Source organism: Patagioenas fasciata, chromosome 8 (assembly GCF_037038585.1).
Source record: "Patagioenas fasciata isolate bPatFas1 chromosome 8, bPatFas1.hap1, whole genome shotgun sequence".
Taxonomy (NCBI): Eukaryota; Metazoa; Chordata; class Aves; order Columbiformes; family Columbidae; genus Patagioenas; species Patagioenas fasciata.
In genome coordinates this window covers 14,548,375-14,571,314 of record NC_092527.1, presented here as the reverse complement: position 1 = coordinate 14,571,314, position 22,940 = coordinate 14,548,375, and the positions used below count along the sequence as shown (strand labels likewise).

General features: G+C 40.7%; 1 long non-coding RNA gene across 3 annotated transcripts in view; it reads right to left on the bottom strand.

The window, feature by feature from the left end:
• Positions 1-329: 329 nt before the first annotated feature.
• Positions 330-22,940, bottom strand: part of LOC139828542 (uncharacterized) — an 85,253-nt gene continuing 62,642 nt past the window's right edge. The window contains exons 2-6 of one of the 3 annotated variants that reach the window (XR_011740270.1): positions 13,684-13,873; positions 12,097-12,160; positions 3,580-3,659; positions 1,536-1,671; positions 330-1,221 (exon numbers count right to left, since the gene is read on the bottom strand). This is a non-coding gene — a long non-coding RNA (uncharacterized lncRNA). Of the gene's footprint in view, positions 1,222-1,535; positions 1,672-3,579; positions 3,660-5,974; positions 6,601-12,096; positions 12,205-13,683; positions 13,874-22,940 lie in introns of those variants that run through there. The other 2 variants (XR_011740269.1, XR_011740271.1) reach the window with 2 other exon arrangements.

The window sequence follows — 22,940 nt, the reverse complement described above, 5'->3', positions numbered from 1 at the left end:
CTGCATCAGCCGGCTGTGCTGATGGACTGCGGGTTTCTCTGAGCATATCACTTGTACGCCAATATACTCAGATGATGCATAAGCATTTCTGAGGGCTTTTTATACCGTCAGCGATACCTCGTGTTCTGAACAACCCAAACCTGGGGTTAGACAGGATCTAGAAAAATGGGGCAGTCCTTAAAGCAGGGGTTTATCTGTGTGGAGGTCTTTTATTTGTAGCACTAGTGGTAGGTTTACACTCAAACATGCCTGCCCCAAGGCAGGGGGATGGATGGGAGAGAAAAAAACACAGAACTCAAGACTATATATACTTATTTATTTAAGCATGAATGTATTTGACAGAGTTACAGGTAAACATGAGCACTTCCTCACTAACCACTGCATCAGAAGAAAAACTCCTGATAAGCAGATGTTGCTTAGGCAGCGATCAGCTAGGGAGTCTGTGTGCGTATGGGGGAGAGGGATGGAGATACAGCCAGGCAGCTCATGTATTAAGGCACTGTGATGAGTGTGTGTGGCTGCAAGTGATGGCAAGTGTGTGTGTGTCAGAAAACGACACAGGCAAAGCCGAGCTGCTCCAGTGAGCTTTCTGTATATATTTTTAAGAGAAAGCAATGAGAAGCAGCCAGGGGAGAGAAAGACAGAAAAGACGAGCTAGGAATGACCAGGCAATAGCGGGGCTGGACCAACAGCTGTACAAGGTAAGAAATCCAGGCACCAGGGAAATCCTTTAAAGCCATATTGATTTGGTTTGGAGGTGAGAAAAAGCAGATGCACTTGGCTACCGGCTACAGTGGAATGGCTCCAACAGCAGCTACAGCCGCTTGATTTTATTTATTTATTCTTATTGTAATGACTGTCATCATGGAAAGCCTGTGCTGTAAACCCAAACTAGCCTGCACCCCTCTCTGCATCCACCTCTCCCCCCAGCACCAGGAGCTGGGATCAAAGCCTGTCACCAGCCAAGGCAACCCTCAGGCTATGCAGGAAAGAAAGAGGGACAAACAGAGGGAAGGAGGGAGGGGATCAGTGGCTGAAATTCAGCAGCTCCAGCCGTTTCGTGGAGCCCTGGTGCAGCAGTGAGCCAGGATCAGAGTGCTGGCAGAGCAGGAGCAGAGCCATCCATCTCCCTCAACAGACCACGGCCCTTCCTCAGGAACACACACAGCAAGGCTGCGAAGGAGAGAAGGGTCCAACGCGGTGTAGGGTTGGTCCGTGCATCTAGAAAATAGGAGAGGAACTAGGCATTACTTGGGAAAATAAGGGAGCTTCATATTGTGTAGAAAATTCTACATTTTTGGGGAAAGAAGTAAGAGGAGAAGGGTTGTCTGCGTGGAAACACTGCCAAGGTTTGCCTGCATGGCTTCCAGTTGAAGAAAGCACCACATCAGGATGGGGCCATGCTCTTTAGATTTGTGCAGAGACCTTAATTCAGCTGGTCCTTCATGTATTTATCCAATGATATAATTATAGAGTTAATACAGAAACACCGTGGCTGAGGTCTTCAAGATATTGCTTTTCTGGGAATCAGATACCTGTGAAGGTCTGGTCCAGGTGATGTATCCTCAGTCACAGATCGAGCTTGATCCTCAGCCGAGGTTTCCAAGTCTTCTTCAGATTCAGATTTTCCTCATGCAATCAGCTTATTCACCATGAAAGGCAGTTTCAGGTCTACAAAATTCAATTCAAACTTAAGGAATAGTTACAGCTATGTAGTTCAACATCTTCTAATATTGAAATTTGTCATTTTCCCTTAAAGAAGGAGCTAGACTTCACAACAGCCAAGGTAAGGGATGCTCAGGAATGCTGTCTTAAGAGTTGAAACAATACCATTTTGTTTCATCTGGAATTAAATTTGGTGTATGCATACATACATACATACATACATATATATATATATATATATATAAAATTTTTTTTTCCCTTGAAACAAAACCTAGGTGTACTCCTGGAGTAAAACACAATTACCCTCATAGCTCTCATACCACTTTAGCTGCTCTCCCATCCTTCCTGTTTCCTACACCAAGAACCCCCAGTGCAACCACATGGGGATGCATGTGTGCCTGCTCACTGCCTCGCTCTTTCCTGAGCATCTGCTGAGCAGCATCTTATTTATATGAATTACCAGTTAAGGTTAGAGCGGGTCAGAAAATTTCCATCAGAACAGTTTTGCTAAAGAAAATAGCTTTCAGGTAGATGGAATTCTGTAAAACCATAGAATTCAATTTTTCATGGAAAATGGGAATTCCATTCAAAATTTAAAATACACTTAGATGCATGCAAGCACAGATTATTTTTTTAATTGCAAATGAAAAACCTTCCATCATATTTTCAGTCAAAAAATAGTCAAATGATGTCCTAACTGGCGCTAATTCATGTTTTATATTTGTTACACTGATGAGTATAAATCCAGAGTAACTCCCTTGGCCTCAGTGAAGTTACTTTGATTTATACTGTTGTAAATGAGATTGAAATCTCAGTCTATGTGGTTGGTTCTTGAGATGAATATCTTTGCCTTCTAGGTACATGCAGAAAAAAACAAAACACCAAATAAAACAAACAACAACAACAAAAAAACCCAAAACAAAACCAAAGCAACCATAGAAAACCCAAAACCCCACGAAGCTTGATAGATCCTGAATCGGGACTTTTGTGAAGAGTCCTAACCCCCTGTAGATTCGATTTTAGTATCGCCAGTCAGAGCATGTCAAAACGTGGGAATTTATAAGTAAAAGTGAGAACATACAGCCAAGTATTTAAAAATAATTTACAACTACATTTTTATCAGCTATAATTTGAAAATCAGTCATGTCACACAGAACAGTGGCTCAATTTTAAAGGGTAGGTTCATTTCTTCCAGTAAATTAAACTTATCCTAAAATATCTTTAGAAGTGATGACAGACGAGTTTAACAGCATCTGAGCAGTACTGAAAAATCTCTATAAGTCTTTGGATTTATCTGTAGACCAATATATTTTCTCTTTCACTCATTAAAAAAATACTCCTTTGTTTTAGATAAAGAAACAAAAATTGCCACAAGACAGGGTGCCTGTCTTGCCTTCAGAAAGCCACAAACCATTCCTACAGAAGCCAAACACCGGGTACAAAGTCTTTGTATTACCAGAAATACTTCAGGGTCTGGATTATGAGTCAATGGTAGTTCCACTGCGTGGATTCAAGTGGAAAAATTAGGAATTAATGTAATTAATTAATACAAATACTATGTTTTATTTTTAATTTAGCTCTTTCGGAGGCCAGATCATTTAATCTATAAATACCAGTTGAAATGATCATGACTGCTGTGCTGCTTTAGGTTGACAGGTATCAACTTGAGCAGGAACTCTTGCAATCCACTTTTAATGCTTTTTCAAAGTGGTGCCAAAGTTTTAGACTTGAAAAAATAAGTAATTGTGGGTTATTCTGGTTTCCAAGGCAAATAAATAAAGTGAAGAAAACAGGATGAGGGCAAATTCATCCTTGGTGTAAACTCACTGACTTCAGTGGTATTACATTAAAATAGTTGCAGAGTAGGATTTCTTATGTAAACAGTAACACAAATTGTGTTAAATAAGAAAGTACCTTAAATCATGCCTTGGGCAAAATAGCTCGCTTAATCCCAAAATGTTGTTGCAAGAAAATTCCTTCCTTTCCACAGTGTTCTATGGGAGATATAAGGCATGTTATATAGTCAAGCTTTTCCAAGGAATTTAAATAATTTCTGGTTTTAGATCAACACATTGTTTTTGCAAAGCATTTTACTTGTTCATCTTCATTACCACCCTGCCCCTCCCCCCAAAAAAAACCACCACAACCAAAAAACCAAACCACCATGACCACAAACCAAGCAGATTTACAAGGTTACCTTATGCAAAACTTCATGTTTTTGTCAGTTATCTCTTGCATGTGTTACAAAAAATCTCAACTTTGCTTTCCTCTCTATAATCACCTTAAATAATCTGGCCCCCATTCTAAGTCTGCTTGTATGAAATCAGGGGAAATTTTCCTAGTATTACCTGAGCACTAAGTAACAGAGTTGTTTGGGAATAAACATTTTTATTTCAATATATAATCAAACCAGAGTAAAATTAAGTGAAAATGCCCAGTACAATTAAAAGTTGGCATTGTTCGCTTAGACTCAGTCAGAAGTTAGGTGCTGATTTTTACTTTCATTTTTCTGTTCTACACTTCCTAGGAAACACTAAGATACCAATATTGAGATAAACCCCAAAACATTTCAGAAAAATCTCTACTGTGATTTTTTTTCCCCTAAATTTGACATATGCAGTGCTAAGTTTAGCTTGTAGGTCCTTTCATTTGTTAAAAGGCTCAAATGTAATACTGTTACTGCTCTGAGTGTTTCTTTGCTCTCTCATTTAGGACTGAGAGGCTTTGAACTTGCTAAGATCTAAGTTCAGTGCTCTGTGTTTCTTCTGCTTGTGTTGATTAAGTTACTAATCCCTAAATGAAGGGCAGGGAGCTGTTTGGTTAAGCAATATCATCATCTTTAGCAGAGAAAACAGAATCCCTCACAACACAGGTGAGCTTCTGAGAAAATGATTTCCCTCTACCTTGCTTTCAAATGTCTTCTTAAGCAGTGGGTCTGAACTGAAACCTTGGGTTGCAAAATACCAGCCAAGAGCAAAATCAGGGGAGCACTCTGTGCCACCAGGTCACCTTTAATTAGATCACACTCTGTTCCTTTGCAAGCAAACACACCTCATTAGACATTTAGCTAGCAGAAAAGCAGCCGTACTGCTGCTTGTCTTTGCTGTTTCTACCTAGGGAAGAAAGTGCTGGTAAAGGGTGGACACGATGATAAGCTAAATGATTCCCGTCCTCAAACCTCAGCTTCAATGGGGCCAGTGCCAACCACCTTTCCTGAGTCATGGGTGCCCTGCAGTAGCACCAGAAACATCACCTCAGATGGTTTGTCACTCTGTAACACAACGTTCATGCTGTTTGCATGCGGTTGCTGATTGCATATTTCATTTGAGAAGATTATACTGATTTTGCTTATAGATACCAGGTTCAAGTCAACATTGACTCATTCTAAACTAGACAAGCTTCAGATCAAAACTTCGAGTTTCTCCTGATACCAGTGCAAAACTCTCTCCCCAGCCACCACCTGAGCTCAGGCCACATGCTGGCAACAGGAGAACGGCTGCAAATGGCATTGCAGATATTTTTCAGAGCCTTTATAAGAAATAGTTTCAGAAGACAATCTTCTTGAAGTCACTTTCAGGTAACCTTTACCTGTTACAAGCACAAATTTGACATGTATCATTCAGAATCTGATTCTTAGCTGGTGTTACTCCATATTTTCCTTTGCATACAACAGAATTACATTGCCCTGTTCCTTTCCTTTCGGGGCTAATGGGAAGCCTCCCATCAGCTTTGCTGAGCAGTGAACCAGACCTGCTAAACTTCAATTGTTAGGGCAATTTTCTCCCTTCTTCATGGTCTCATTCAGCAAAGGCATATTGAAAGCAGTGTACTTGCAGCAGCAGCCTACCTGAGCTTTAGTAGTTGCACCCTCTCAAAAGCCAAGAGCTTCAAATGGGAGCCCGCACCCAGTGGTAAAAACTGATAGGCAAAGGAAGGTGGCAGCTGGAATTCAATACAGAAATTCAGTCTGACAGCTTTGCTACAGCCTCCCAAAAAATTCAGAACAAAACTTCTGTCATCTGAAACCTTATTTGCAGCTTCTGCCTTTTTTTTTTTTTTTTTTTCCTGCAAGGACAGAATAATTCTTAAACCAAGATAGTCTGCAGCCTTCTCCATCTTCTAAAGTGGCCACCAGTAAGATATCTGCAAACCAAACAATCCGAGGTTGTTGCAAATTGCAGTCTAATTTCTTATTTCATGAATTTCAGCCCAAGCTTGAGGAAGTTCAGCAAATACATCCTCCCAGATCTTTCCCATACAGTTCCTTGTGTAGGAAGCTGGCAAACATTCCCAAACCCGAAGCAATTACCTTTCCTCTGCAGGGCTGCACTTTTCTCAGCAATAAGATGCAGGATGACTTGGTCAACAAAAATATTTATGCAACAAGATATCCTTCCGGGCAATTTTCAGAACTTTGACCTCTGAGTAGTAAAGGTTTGGGGAGCAAGGATTTCTAGGGAAAGTGGAAAAAAAACCCCAAAACAACAGGATCATGTGTTGAGCCTTACCTTGACATATCAAATAATAAATTCCAGTAGAGGTGCAGAGTTTGGTTGTCCTTGTGATGTTGCTCATTAACGAGCCAGGACTGCTCTGTGATATTCTGCATGACCTAGACCTTGTGTGGCTCTCATTGACCTAACCATGAAATTCTCAACTCAAAGAGAGAGTACAGATTCGATAAACAGGAAAACTGCAAGAAAAAGTCAGATCGGGAAGGAAATCTACATGCTTCCCCCAGGGATCATGGCAATAGCAGATGTCAGCTTTGTGGAGCCTGAGGACAGTCAGAGCATTGTAGAAACACTGCAGAAATGAGCTGGTGGCCATGCCACTGCACTGGTGGCAGCTTGGAGGAAATCAGATCAATCTGGTAGAATTCTTCTACACAGTCAGCACCAGCAGTACAAAATGAATGGACACACAGAAAACCATTTTCCGTCACCGGTTGTTCATGTATCCCCCTCCAAGCCCTCTCACAGTCTGACCCGCATACCCTCCTCCCATTCCACACTCCCCCAGAAGATCAGCAGCACTTATCTTGTGCGTGTTCACCTGCGCATGTGCTCGACACGCAGGCAGGGAGTTACTGTCCTGCCCCCAGTCATTTTTCTGGGTCCTCCTTAAAAGCAATTAGCAGCTACCCCCTTTAACATCAGACAGCAAATTCAATCATGGAATAACTCTCCTACAATCAGTACAATTAGCAGGAATGCATTTGACCCCAGCTTCACCTTCTCCAAAGTGCAGTTCCTGGTACAAAGTGTTGCACTTCGATTCAGAGTGACATGTTATGAGTAACTGGATGTCAGGACCGTTGTGTGAAAACAAACAAATCCCCAGATAAATGGGAAGTCTTGAATCAGAAATTGGCATAATAAAGGTAGAAATAATTCCTATTTTCACATGCTACTTCTCCTTTCTCATGATACAAAACCAAAGCAGTGCAGCACAGCCCTAACCCTGAACATGTGCCATTACCTGTACCGTCTTACAAAAGCACAGCCAAAGTGGGGGATCGGTGGCTGCTGTGATGTGGAAATGTAAATCTCTGCTTAAACAGAGAGAATGTCTGAAACACTTCTCCCTGGTGTCAAAAGGAAAGTGAAAACCTTTTGTTTCATACCTATTTTTCTTATGAAACGGATTTTATTTTAAATTTATTTTTTTTTTAAGGAAACCACAACAAAAAAGTGTTTTTGCCCAGACCTGTGCTGCTTCTTTATTTGTATGCAGATATGAACCATCTATCTTAGAGCTGAGAGTCTGGGATTCCTAATGAAGAAGAAAAGCACTGGATGCTCAGCAGACGTGCAGCGCTTGCATGCTGCAACCAGTGTCACCTGGGGTTCACTCTGCGTCTCTGGGAACAATATTCTTATTTCTTGAGAAGAATATGGTGATTCGTGAGGCACTTACTTTTCATTAGAGGGAAAAGGGGGAAAAAAAAAATCTAAGAGAGAGGTGATGACAAAGTATCTTCTGAGATACCATTGCCCAAAAGTATTTGTGAAAATGGTGTATTCCTTTAAACTAATGAGTTGCACAGCACTGTTTTGTCTGAAAAATTTAGGTGCTTAGTTGTAGAATAATCTGTACATCTGCCCATAAACGACTTGTTTTCCAGCCACACTTGCACGATTGTCATCCCTCTTTTTTTCAATTTCTTTCTGACTTTCAAAGAGTCCTTTCCACCCTATGTCACACTACCCTGCTCCTTCTGTGACATTGGTACAATGACCTCTCTTCTTCATGTCATTTGTGGTCTCATCCTTTTCCTTCAGCATCATTTGCACAGTAATTCTTTTCCCTCTGTGACACAAGGACAAAACTCCCTTTCCGCCACTGTCACTTGCAGAACAATCCCTTACGTCTAGTGGCACGCAGGCAGCAACCCTTTTTCTTCTGTGCTGAACACAAAATGATCACAGTCTAGTGTTCCTTCAATACAAGAGTGACAATGCAGCCTTTACGTTAATTCTATGAAGTACATAGTGCCATCCTTATATTCCCAAGTTACCTAAATATTAACCTTCATCTGATCAGTGTATGAAATACAATGGTGAAAAAAACAGCCCAAGTTTGTTTTTTTTTTTCTGTTTTCAAAAATTTCAAAGAAACAATCCCAACTTTTTCAAACTTTTAGAAAAAAACATAAAAACTAGTATATGGTTATTTTAGCATCTTTTCCCATTAGTCTTTTTGCTCCCCTTTTTCAGTGAGATAATAAGGGGCAACAGGAGGAAGGAAAAGAAAACTGGAGGTGAGTCAGAACCTGAACCCAAACCAGTCTCTGGCTGGTGTACTTCAAAAGTGAAAGATTTTTTTTCAAGATTAAAAAAAGAAATTAAAAAATGTTTTGGTTTAAATCCCCTTCCTACTGAGGCAGACCAATTACCACAGCAAATCAGAGTGAGAAAACAAGGGAGTAGTGACCCCAACTGCTAGTTTTCATCAGCTGACCAAGGAATTTAGCCTGCTTTGCTTTAAGCCCTATCCAAACCCAAACAGATCCTTGATTAACCAGGGCTCTACAGCCACCTCCAGCCAGGAGACCCCTGTCCATAGCCCATCCCCTGGGCAGCTGCAGCAAGACGGGAAGCTGATGGGGCTCGGATATGATTATCCTAATTTTATATCCCCTTGACACAGCAGTGTTACATTTAGTGATGATTTGGGCTTTAAATGATCCTGTTTATTTCTTTGCCCTGCCTATTCCCACCCTACTGCCACAGCATGCTTTCAAAACAGGGCTCAGTTATAATAATTAAATACTAAGTCTGACCCTTTGCAGAAACCCCGCATTTAGACACATTGATTCTAAATTGTTTTTGTCTGCTATCAGAGAGGCATACGTTTGCCAGAATTGGTTTGACACTGTGTCTTCGGTTAGCTACACACAAATTCCTTGTAGCAGGAAAACTGGCTAAAACCTCTAGGTGCTCCTGTGTCCATAATACGCTCTGACATCCCGTGTGGCTGGTGCATTTGAAGTGCAACATTTACTGTGTTTGCTCCTACAGCAGCTGCAGTAGGTGCCATTACCTCCTGATTGGTATTAGCCACAACGGCTGCGGGCACAAAATTCAGGGTGGAAAACCACCACCACATTTTCTGAACAAAGATAGTAATTATGGTAATAGCATTTTTCTTGCCTGTGTTTATGAACAAGTGATGTGAGCCAACAAGAACAGCAGCTTCTTCCCTTCAGATTAATTCCTGCTTTGGAGTAGCAGGATAGATATGACAAGACTTTCAGTTTGGTATGTTTTCTCCTGCATCTTTGCAGTGGTGTATTACACATTCACCACAATTCTTCACCTCTACTGTCACTTTTATGGCACTGTTTTCCTTCTCCTCCTCTTCAGTCATGGGCATGCTAATCATCTGTGTCACAAGCAGCACAACCCCTCCTCTATACGGGCCCCTCCTCCCTGTGTATTGTCCTGGATTATGCAGTTAAAAGAAAAAATCATTTCACATGTGAAATGTAAAACAATGTAATTGTTGCTGTTGCTATTTTTATTTCCATTAACCACTAAAACCAGTCTGGACTGAATAATTAAGCAGCTATTTGTGTCATGGGTTTCAATGCTGAATGTAACCCATTTATCCTGTAGGAGCAAGGTCCTTGAATTCTGAATAATTCCGGGAGTAAACTGCAATGAATCAGGGCTGAGATAAGAGTCAGGCATATTTAAAAAAATCTGGAGCATGTTCTTGGCGCTCAAGTTTTTTTTCTGTGTTGCAAGCAATTTCTGCTCTGCCTTTTAAAAAATCTTCCCACATTCAACTGAATGCCATGGGAAATGTAGGGAGACTCGACTTAGAAAAAGTGTTTGTTATAGTTAATTCTATTATTTTATGATTTTTTTCTCTCTCCCTCCCCCCCCCCAAAAAAAAAAAAAAAAGTATATAAAGAGCACCTTACCATTCTTTGGGGCTCATCTGTTCATACTGCTTACTCTGTACTTGAAATTGTTATAAATCTCACTCTGGTCTCGTTTTTTTCCCTCAAATAGAGCCTTGTTAGCTGCAACTAGTCTTGAACATGCTCCTCTGACATGAATGCAGCTGGTATAACGTGGTTCAGTGACCACAATCAGTAGCAATATTCCTGGCACCAGTGTAAGTGTACTGGCCTGTCCTTACCCAGCAAGCTGTGAGGCCACACTGGTCTGTGAACTGAGGCTCGGCAACTTCTACTACATCAGCTGCTGCTGGAGGCAAAGAACTGAATGTTTTCTATGTGAAATGACACATTTTAAGATCTCTTCCTGAATAGGTGGAATGACAGCTCTACCCATAGATGCACAGCTCTGCAAAATAAAGAGTTAGTACCCAGTTACAGTCTACCATGTGTACATATGGGCATACATACCATCCTCCCTCCTCAGGTGAAAAATTATGAGGTTAAGAGACCAGCATTTAATCTAACTACTGCATAAAAGCAGCCATACATTCTGCGCCCCCATAATTTCTCTATCAGCCCCATCCACTTCTAGCCGAACTGGACCATCTGAGAGGTGACCAGCTCTGATTTAGGGACTCTGACTGACGGAGAACTTTCCCACACCCCTTGTGATCAATTACAAAGTTCAGTGAATTGACTGCTCTCTGTTCTCATGGCTGCAAAACACAGCTCAGCCGCCTCGTGTATTGACATAAACCACATGTGTAGTCAGCAATGTGAACAGAGCTCCTTACATGAGTAATGGTGGTGAGAGCAAGCCCTGTGCTGGGGAAACACAGACTTGCAGGTTCAGAGGAGGAACTCAGCCTGGGATTGCTGCAGTTCAGGAAGAAGGACACCACTGCTTCACTCTTCAGTGTTGGAAGCTTTTACTGACTCATCTTCCCTTTCTCCATCTGAGACCATTAACTGTTTCTCAAATGTAAAACTGCTTATGTACTCTGGTTGAGGAGCAGAAAAAAATAAAGAAATAAAAAAGAAAAGTGCATTAGGCGTAATATCTCCATCTTTTAATGCTAGCTGTGTTTCAAGATAGACTATCAGACAAGGGTCCAGGTCCTGAGCTGTAGGGAAGCAGAACTTGAAGTATGTAACTACTCTTTTTATACTTTAAGAAAACATGTACAAACTGAGAAAAGCAGGTCTAGCATTAAAAGATAATGTAATGAGAAAAATCATGAACATATTGAGATGTTTGAAAATATATCCTCAGTCTGAAAAACAGAGTGAGCAAACATAGCTGGATATAATCGGTTGACATTAGTAATGCTCTGTAAGCTGGTAGTAAGTAGCAACATTTAATGATTGGTTGTGAGACATATTCCAGAATACAGTATGCTTATACTGAGCTTTGGTTCTATCACAGGAACATAGTGACTGCTAGTGACACAGTATTGAAGAGAAGTAAAGGAAGAAAATGAAACCACTGTTTTTCAGGTCACAAAGAATCTTACATTTTCTTACGGTATCTTCAGCTGAAGTCAGTTTTGAGCAACTAGTAACCTAACGCATTTCAGGACAGCATAGAGCCGCAGTCTGATGATGAATGCAGGAATGAGGAATGACTAAGGAATTGTGTGAGCATTTGCAGGCAGGGATCTTTGTTTTTTTTGAGAAAATTTTGCATTATTTTAATGCAAAGATAAGTTGCTTATGATATCTAACATGAAACTGATGAGCATGCTGGTAAAATCTTGTAGTGAGTTTCAGAGATCTTTGCAATATCCAGAAGCATACTTTCCCCTTTGTCTTTCTCACTCTTCTTCAATATCTCATTTTCTCTCCCTGAGGGAGAAACAATAATTTAATTCTGACTAATGAACAGAAAGTCTCCTACAACCAGGGTGGTTAACTTATAATGAGACACTTCATGAGCCACAGCCTTAGCTTGACTAAATGCCTTCTGTGCAGCTTTAGCTTTGCTTTATGGACCTGTAAGAACAAACTTAAGGCCTTACCATTTAAGCAGGAGCTGTAGTTAGTGCTGGAGAGTGAGAGGGCCTCCTGCAGCAAGCCACTGACCTGCAAAAGACCATCGCCTTGGGAAAACTGCACTGGTGCAAATCCTAGAAGAAAACACAACCACAACAAAAACCAGCAGGAACATCTGTGAGCGGCTTCCTGCTCCTCATAAACAAGAGCTATAAACTCATTGCCAAAAAATTTAAAAAGCCTTCAAATAATCCTCTAAAAAAGACCACTGTGAACAGCTAAGAGACCTGTTGTTTGAGTTATACAGTAAACTTTGTTTCCACTTTCTCCACAGAAACAGCAGGAATGGAGAAGGTCTGATGCTAACAGGCCCTGTCCCTGGCAGTCTGAGCTTACCCACTTGCTAGCGACCCTTTTGGTTGACTTCAGCCATCCTTTGTGTGGAAACACAGAACGACTGAAGCAAAACGCTACGAAACTACACTGCCGGTATACCCAGCCCAAGTTGCTAATGGCTAATGGTGGAGAAGGCCAACCTGCATCAACATCTCCACAACAGAAGCAGTGCCAAGCTGGGCTCCCACCGCACCATGTCGATGCTGAACCTAGAAGGGTGGCTGCTGCCATCCCGCGGGGCTGTCCCAGAAGAGCCCTTGCAGGTCAGGTTGTTATGAGTGGTTTGTGTGCTCAGGGTGAGCTCCCATTTTCCTTTACCTCTTTAGGATCCAGCTCTTTCTCTGAAGCAGTAGAGGCATGTGCTGCTGGCCAAGAAGGACCCTGGCTCAGCCCTGGGCCAAGATGGCAGGTGTCATGCTTCCACCTCTGGTGCTGCCCAGAGGTCATGCCTGAGGACCTGGTGCTAGTTGGTGTTTCACTAAGCAGGGATGCCATGGATGCTTCGTAGGACGTAGGGTCAATAAGCTGTACCTTCACGTATGGAAATGTAACGTATGTTTCTGAAGGGCTGGAGACTACTAATGAGAGCCCCTGTGTTGTACATTACCTGCTGCAGTGTCAGGCTCATATCTAGCCAGAGAGAAGTGTGTTTCTCGAGGAATAAGTACAGCCTGGGGAATCACTCTGTGTGCTTGGTGTTCACAGAAAACAGCAAACAGGAGAAGGCTGTGGTGTTGGAGAGGAATCACAGCACAGTTGCACGAGTCAGCCTGGTATCAAAGTATTAGGGAATAAATTGCACTACCCCCAACCTTAAGGACTGCAGATAATGCACAGCAATGAAGTTTTATCTGTGCTCAAGTACACATTTTTTATGCAGCTAAAGCTATGTCGCAGATGTTCTTCACTAGAACAGATTTTGCCTGTGCTAATCCTGTATTAATCTGGTGGTAGAGCTACATCTGCATTATTACCACTGGGCTCCTTGTGGAGAGGAGTCACTGCTCACGGGGGGCATGGCTCCTCTGCACCTCCCTGTGCACAGCTGCTGCTCGGGGTTCAGGCTCGCCTGTGCTGGGGGAGCACCCCGCGCAGCCCCCGTGTCTGCTACCACTGCAGTGCTCTGCCAGGAGAGGGAGCTAGGACTCTGAGATTCAGTGGCCTTTGATGTTTTCTGCTCACAAATCATGAAGGTGTTATAGCTGTCCAACACTAACATAGGCTTTCCTGTTTGGCTGGGTGGATGTTCAGGGTGCTCATGATTTTCCATGGAGGCTACATGCTGCAGAAGGGATTTGGTTCCTGCTGGATCCCAGAGGATTCTGATGCTTCAAACGGTGTTTTGAGGCTCTCAGTCACTTTTTCTGACTGTTTCCCCAGGTGAACTCCAATGGCAGTCTGGTCTCGCTGAAAAAAGAAGCGAAGCCTACAGATTCTGGCATTATGGTATAGGCACAAACCCACTGAAATGTACCCACCCCTGGGGTGGAGGTGGCAACCAACAGATGCATAGCAAGGCAAGCAACAGCTGGGAGGAGGGAAGAAATTTGGTTAAGGTTACCAGGTGGCACACAGATGTTTGACAACATTTCTTTCAACTTAGAAACACATCAGCCTTCTTCCTCCTGCAGTATATGTGTTTCATTTTGAACAAGTAACTGGCAGCTGGAGAAAGTTATTAGAAAATGCTAAGTCTATGTTCCAGCACTTGCAACACCAGCAGAATTACCTGTTTCCTATTCTGCCTAAGCTTTTTGTCTCCTGTTTTAGATATTGTTGGCCTCAAGTCAAATTTTGCTTAAGTTACGTATCAGAGGGGGAGTAAGTAGAGCTCCATGCTTGTTTAAAGAGCACAAAACGGAGTTCAAACAAAGCTGGCTGAGATACCAACTCAACTATTATCTAGGTTCTGGATGTGGTTTGATCTGCTGGTATGAAAACAGGAAGTGAGAAAACAATTCTTAAAAATGTGAAAACCAGCCAATTCTACAGGGCTCCACTCTGTGCTCAGATGTCTGTAAGTGCTGATAAAAGAGCACATGTGGTGAGAAAGTGCTGTGTCATTATCAAAGGCCATTTCCATCTTATTTTCATTTCGGTGTTCTTCAAATGCCAAAGGCTGGCAAGGGAAGGAGAATAACCTAATTTCTTCTTTGACTGATGAAATGTGGTAATTGATCAATCTGCCTTCTTCAAGTTGGTGGATAGAGAGTTGTGCTTCCCTCCTACATTCTACTTGATTTCAAAGTAAGAATAGAGAAATCTGCTGACAATTTTGGAGGCTAGAAGAAGAGGCCCTTAAATGACACTGGGTTCTGTTAGCCAGGAGGTGCCTAGGAGCCAAGCTAGAGAAGGGATTTTTGAATGATAACATGGTGTGAGCAACCACTGGAAATTGTGAATAGTGAGGTAGGCTCCTTCATAAAAAGTGCATTTTATTGGCTCTGTTATGAGTCAGAAAAATTCTGTGATCTTCTGATGCCCTCAGTCTACATTACCCCACGGTCCAAGGTGTTGGCTTTGCCTGCTGGCTGCAGGGAGGCACCAGCCAGCACTGCTGAGCACTGGGACAGATGCTGCTCCCAGAAGCACAGCAAATGGCCATAAGGGTGCTGGGAAGCCAGGTCCCCAAGTTTATGGCTCTTACTGTTTCTGTGCTTGCAAAGGACTCTGACTGATACAGATGAATGGTGTGGAGTTTTGCATGCAGGAGCTGTGGCCGCGACTTCCCATCTCTGCACCAGCCAACAAGTTATTATAAAAATAAATACCTCAGTGGCAGCAGCAGCATCCCCGAAGGCCTATTTACTTCCACCGGCACAAACTAATTCCTGCAGAGGAGCTCAAGCCAAATCCTACAGACACCAGTGGGAATCTCTCCAGGCTCTTGCAAAGGCAGTTTGCACACTGGAGAAAACGTTGGTACTTGGTCATATTTATCGCCATGTCAGTTAACACCTTTTCTAATGCAACATCTATTTTCTAAAGCTAAAGGAAAATCAGCTTTTTTACCACCTTTTATTTTTCAACTAGCTTTTCTGATATACTTCTGAAATTGCACAACACACTAAATGGTGGTTCATGGAGTGGCCAGGGAACAATTAGTACTTTTTCATATGCTAACGGATCCGAAGGTACCTATCAATCTCTTATAGTCCTATCTCCAGAAGATATACTGAATTTCAGAAAACTGAAAACACATAAAGGAAGCTAAGACAGAGCGACATTCACTTTCCTTGGCTTGCTCTCTAGAAGAAGTTTGACAGGTGAGTTTATTATCTATAGGAAGAATGAACAAGCCAATACACCCTTTTCAAGGTTTGCAGGCACCTTAATGTAACTGGCTCATTTAATTTGGATCTATATACCTCATGAGAAGGGCAGAAGATTTTCATTTTCAAGGCCTTATTTAGCCATAAAATGTGTATCACGTTAGCTAAGAGCAGGTCTATGAATTTCATTTTATTTGGTGACAGGAGAAATAGGGATGTATATATCACCCTTTCAGTAACTGCTATTAAAAGGTGCATGTTTCATGAAGAAACAGTGTATTCCATGCCATAACATCTTTCGTGAAATAAAATCCAGGGCATTAGTAGTATACATATATGAAAAGTATCATTTCACTCATTTGTTACAAATACGAGGAAAATATAAGCCCCTTTTGTGACTGGAGCTGATCACACCTGGAAAATTAGGATGGATTTTGCTGGCTCCAGCAAAGTCAGTAGGAGAATTTCTATGGCTTCAATGGGGCCAAAAATTCTCCTAGATTTCATACTATTATAGACATTGTACAGCCTAGCCACCAAGGTCATTAAGATGCTATAATCCCTAGTGCGATATATGATGGGGTAAAAGCACTTACAAAGGTATTGCTTTCTAAACTGGTGTAATTATGGTAGTAATTCCCAAAGAAGGAGTATTGCAAATGCATTTCCAGTTCCCGTTTCTCAATTTTTTTTGTCAGTGTTCATTACAGCAGTGGTATGCTTGTGTCTAAATCTTGTTGATGTCCTTCCAGAGGGCACTAAAAACCCTAAAGTAAGTAAAGAAAAATTTAGCTGATGATTCTGACTGGCTGCTGAATTGCTGCCTTTTGAGCCCTGTCCCTCAGCGCATAATCTACAATGTTCGCTCTCATACTACACAGGCTACTTGCTCTTTGTTTATATTAATCCACTCACAGTTTGTCTAACTTAAAGGGAATTAGAAGAAGAAAAAGACAAAGTCAAGCCCTCCCCTCACCAAACTTGGATGATTTGGGACTAACAAGCCCAAGAGAGCTGTAAACGCTAAACTGTATTTTCAGTCTTTGGGAAGTGTGCAGCCCGGGCAAAGCCACCCTGTGGGGCAGCGCGGTGGGGACAGCAGGGTCTGCTGGGTCGGGCTGGCTTTGGTGGGGCTCTAGTGACAGTGCCTGGGGCTCAGGCACCAAATCTCATGGCGGAGGGTTGACCCCTCCTGGCAGTGCACAGGACAGGGTCCTGAAAGCCTCTAAAGGTACCAAAGAAACATATTGAGTCTTGAACTTGTTATTTCCATTTTCAAGAAGGGGATGAAAATACAGGTCTCTGAGTTACAACAACAAAATATTCCAGCTGTAATAAATACCAAAGTCTCACATGGGGTAAGAAGAGTGATAGTGATACTCTCATCAGTGATGAAAATGAGCTGGAGGTATATAAAATTAAATGTTCTCTTTACGCTAGATGAAAAACCTGATCTTAGGCCCCATTTGTTTTTAACGTTGTGGTTGCTCTGTATTCCTTGACAACCGGGGGGAGGCAGAGGTACCAGAGGCTCTGGTATTCTGTTTTTCCCAGGGCTTGGAATTGGCCTTGAGTGCTCTGTACATGGGTAGTAAATTCATTTCTATCTTCTCTGAAGATGTCTAGCATCTACATCTCTCTTTGCTCTGTAAAGCCACCTCACTTCCACTGCTTAAGTAAGCTCTCAGATGTTATTTAAACAAATAAGTGCTGTCCTTTAGGCAAGAAAATTAAAAAACCCAGCGTATTTATTATCTTCCTTCAAGTGTGTCAGTCCTTTGACTGATGATGACAAGATTTCTGTTCCTGTTGAGTTGCCAGCTTCCTCACAGGTGCTACCAAATAAATATATCCATTTGGAAGATGATTTCTTACAACTGTCCAGCAAATTGCAGGGACACAGTCAACTCATTCCTCATATACATTTATCAGATAGCTACCAGATTAAAGACTAAATAAACAACAGCTACTTCAATTAGATATGAGATTCAAGATCAAATGAACAATACTTGGATTAGATTTGAACTGATCGCTGGGTTCACTGTCATGATATATCTCCTCATTATCCCCCAGAACTATCCAGTCACCAACACAGCAAGTTGCCAAAAGGAGATTGGTGTCTTCTAAGCTAGAGTGAAACCTGCAAAAAAATCACAGTTCATTTAAATACATCCCCTGAACTCTGGTGGTGCCTCAAATAGATTACCAGTTTGGACTTCCAGAAACCATGCAAAATGGTCTTTCTTATTGATGTTCTCAAAGAATTGAAAGCATGAACATTTACATCTCACAATATGATAGACTCTTTTGTAGTAAATAAACGCAGGAAATTCTATTTTTCTAATACAGAATTTCCTTGATGTTCAGTACATTAAGTGTATACAGTGCACAAACAGTAATCCATGTTTACAGCTATTTTGAAAGTCCACAGTTAAAGAGACACACACAAAAGTGAATGGACGAAATACTGAGCTGGGATTCAAAGCAGCATCACCACGCTCTAGAATAGGCAACGATAATCTGTCTGTGACCTACACATTTCTTCCACAGTTTTTGGATTTATTTTATTTTATTTTTATTTTTGACTTGAGGTCTTTTGGCTAGTACTGCCAAGAAGCCATCACGTTCTAGCCAGGATCTCTAATATTTTCAGAGTGGATGTTTCAGCCCCTTGGTGAATATGACAGGCAGTAGCACAACCATCTGGAGGAGGTCACAAGATTTAGCATGAATAGTTTTGTGGCTTGATCCTCCAAATAATAATAATAAAAAATGCAGTAATATTAGTTATCAGCATTATTCTCCAGCCTATGTTCCTTCTACACTGAAAGAAGTTGTGGTGAAGTTATGTGTGGCATAAGGGTGACTACAATGACTGTTTCTTTGGCCTGAAAAAAGTATGCAATCATCATTAACATCCCCCAGGACTCAATTAACCCAAATACTTGGGTAAAGATTAATTACCCAAACCTTTACTCAATGAAAATGAAAAAGTAGACATACCTCAATGTCTTCTCACTTCAAAAGAAAAGTACATGCCATCTTACAAAGACTTACAGAAGAGCTGAAGTTGTGGCCTCACCAAAGTATAGGAGACATCTCCGAGGGCCTGGCCACACCACAGGCTTTAGCAGCCACTGATGGCTGTGCAGGTGAACAGTGCATAAGCCAAACACTTTGAGTGCTGCAGTATGTTTTATGGGAATAAAAGTGCCTAAGTCTCACAACTGGTGGGTTTAGTTGCTGTAACAACAATTATACTAAAATTAGTGCCTTAAACATTAAATAATTTCTTCATGATAACTAATCTGATCAGTTCTATCAGAAGGACAGAAAACTTGATAGGACATATAATATATTGGGACAGCAGAAACCGTCTTTACTCATGTATCTGCATGGGAAACAAGAAAGCAAGAAAATATAGTGCTTCAAGCATGTTCTAAAAGGATCATTGTGCATAAAATTTCTCTCAATGCAGAAATCAAAAGGTTTAGAACATGGAGAGGCAGTGCCTGCTCTGAAGTGACAGCTTCATCTTTATTCTAGAAAAATAAGGAGATACTGAAGTAAAGACAAGATAATTTTATTCCCAAATCAAATAAAGGAACACAGAGTGTGTTCTCATCAAAGTGATTACTTTAGGGGGAACTAATACAATGAATGTTATTAAATGAAACAACTTCTTTATAGGGCATCTCACATCAAGGATTTTAGTGTCAGTAATATTTCTGTCAGGCAATGTGATGCAAGACAAAACATCTTGTAGAAAATCTAAAAAAGACTTTTAAGGAAGCACTAAGTAACAAGATTTGAATATGAACCACTGTGAGAACTCATATGAGATGGCATTTTCTCAGAATGCATATATTTATGCATCCTTACAGAGGCATTCCTTAATAAACACATTCTTGTAAAAATGTCTTCTATTTACTATACTTCCTCTGCAGCAAATTATCCCTTTGCTTAACAGATCTGAGAAACAAGGATGTCAGGAGCAAAAATGACTACTGTTCTTTCACTGGTTGCTTGAAATCTTCTATTTTAAATTAGCTTCTAGGCACTGGTATATGTAGAGCTGAAGTAAATTGCTGCTCAGCATGCACAGCTGGGACAAATACTTAGCTCTATAGGAGCTGCCTTCAGTGCAAATCTCAAAGACTTGCATGTCTCTCCTTCCATCATGATAGAAGCCTTAGGAGTAAAAACTCACTTTGCTGGGCACGAGGGGCAGCCAAGAAGGTAAGTTCGGATGGATACCATGCCTTCTCAGTACATTTACACACATTAGCACCAGCAATCAGAGCTAAGATATGTGGACCTGTTTTATCTTTTTGCATTCTGAAGTTGACATCCGTATATCAGCACACTTGAAGACCTACAGCTACATTTTATTATCCTAGAATCTGAGAGATATCAAGGGGTAATTATTTATAAAATGACTAAACCATCTTGCCTTGGATGCAGGCTTCTGGAAAGCCACGTCTTCTCTCAGGGTCATGAGAGTTAGAGATGAGGAAGCCTGACTGCATCATCTTGTATTGTTCTCTCCAGTGCCTTTGCTAGTAATTTATCGTATCCGTATTTATCTAAGTATTTATATATGGCTCCCATTGCACCACTTTGCAATATTCAACTCCTTTATTCTCACAAGGGTCCTATCTGGTATATTCTGCATCATGCCTGATGCAGTCTTGAAGAGGAGGTTCATAGCAATGGAAAATGACACGAATGTGGTCCCTTATCCTTATTTGCTACCTCACGCGCTAAATCCTGTTTTGATTCTTGTCTGATGGGGCTTCCATCTCTCACATGGGAGAGATAAAATGAGTAGGAGAGTAGATGGGAACTGAGTTTGTTCTGACATGTGAAGGGCTCAGAGTTATCCTGTTTTCTGCTACTTTCTTCTACAATACTCAGGACTTGCAAGAACTAAAGAATTTACAGAATATCTAACTGCAATTATTTGTTCAAGTTCTATGGCTTTTATTATTCAGAAGGCTTGACTGCAAAATGAACATCTGCCTTTTTTTTTTTGCTGAGGCATCATTTTTTTTTCTTTGGGCACTTGCTGAAGAAAGATCTGCATGTTTTAACCCTCATTATTCGTTTTCCTTAATTCCTTTAATTTCTCAATAAAATTCACTAAAAAAAAAAAAGAAAACAGAAAAACCTAAATAAATAAATAATCCCCTAAACCCTTTTGTTTTTCTTTGCATTGGGCAGTTTTTCTAAATCTTTTAAACCTTGCTATGGCCTAAAATTACTAACCACAAGTGCTGAAATGCCATCTTCAGTGGCCAGATGTGCAGATACTAGAGATCTCTTCTCCGTACCAACTCTTCTCTAGAACAAGAAATTTTGAATCTGCGTGTTTCCTAAGTATTGGAAAAGTGCAGGGAAAGGCTGTCTGGGTTGGGTACAGAATCAAGAGCTAAGTATTTGGCAAGTCAGTGTCTGCCATTGTTCTTTATAGCTCTCCCAAGGAGGGAAACGCAGCACATGCTAAGAGATATTTATGCTCCTTTCGACTCTCAAATATCATGGATGGCTACCACCAAGTGACGCATGGGAAAACAGGACTTGAAAACTCTGCTGCCCTAGGAGAGTTCAGATTATAAAAACGCTATCCAAGAATAATGGAGGTTGTATTTTGTATGGAAAGTATGTTTCTTGTAGACCTAGACCCACCTCATTATTAAACTTAGAATTTCCCAGGTTTTTATTACCAATGCACACTGTCTTCAGTTGCATTACTTATTGGTAATGTCTCAAACCCCTAGTTCTAGCTTGAATGTCTTATTGGTCATTTGTACAAGCCACCAGCAAAAGTACAGTGGAATTATAAAACAGAATATAGGAAAGTCTGCTAGCACTCTTTAAAAAATTCAGAAAGTCACCTACAAATATGGAAAGGGAGGTGCAAGCACTGGCACTTTGATGTCTAACCCTCAAACAGGCACTTTTTCCCTGCCAATTTGACAGTAATACAAGTTTTGAAAAATACATGGTAAAGGCTGTGATCTTGTTACAGACATTTTCTCAATGTTCCTAATCCAGAGTGGAGGCCAGAGACTTTGTCTACAGGCTAATGGTTGAATCTTGTTTACCTTCTGGGCACTTTTCACAGTGCTGGCAGTAGAAAACAGCCTTGTATTGTTTGTGAAATATGGTTTACATTTGCATTGTAGCAAATAAGAAATGAGTCCCGAAGTCTTTAATGCTAACGTTGGTATGAATATAAATTTAATAGAACTGCAGCTTTTTCGTAACAGCCCCCATACTTTCACTTTGTGAGTCACAAGAGAAAACAATCATTCGATAAAAAGCATTTTTACCTTAGAACCATACAAGGAAGTATTATCATTCCTTGAGAAAAGCATAAATTCAGTGTTATTTTCCATGTATTTTTTTATTTTACTTTTTATGCATAACAATACAATCCTTTCTATTACTCTTACTATTAACATATGGAAATGTTCAACAAAGAGACTGGCTCCAGTGATGAATCTCTATGACCTGTTCTAAACCACAGATGTTATTTCCAATACTAGTCCATTAGCTGTATTGTACTTTCATTCATGAACATGTAACAAGAATTTCTGGGGATATTGAACCTTCTCTGACCACATATTTTGAGATGAGACGAGACAGATGCTGATCTGACTTAATGGTCAGCTTTGCAGACTTTGTATTAAATACTTTTATTATAAATAAATGCAGCCAAAGTGTATTTAAAAAAATTCTAATATCATATATCCATTTCACATTTTGTATCTTATTTGAACTTAAATTTAATCATGGCGAATGAAACTGGATAAAACACTTCTCACTAGCTTTTTAGTTTCACACAGATTATATAATTTACTTTGCTGTAATTTTCTTATGGGCAAACCTGAAGGAGTAGGCTAAAAATCATAGACTAGCAAATAGCGAGAGTTTTTTTCATGCCATGTAAAGAACTGACTTAAAGGCTTTATTATTGTCTTAAGGACAGCTCTTTACCAGCCTCCTTTCTAAAGATCTTTCCTCAATCTAGGCAAAGTCATCATGCAAATGAATAAAAAATAATAGCTAAAGTTTGTGAAGTTTCTATATTTGAAGGATAAAAGTTGTTTAGCTTTCTCGGTACTTTAAGATGCTTGAAAATTGAGCTATAAAGGAAACTAGACACCCAATCTGCAATGGAAATACATAAGATCATG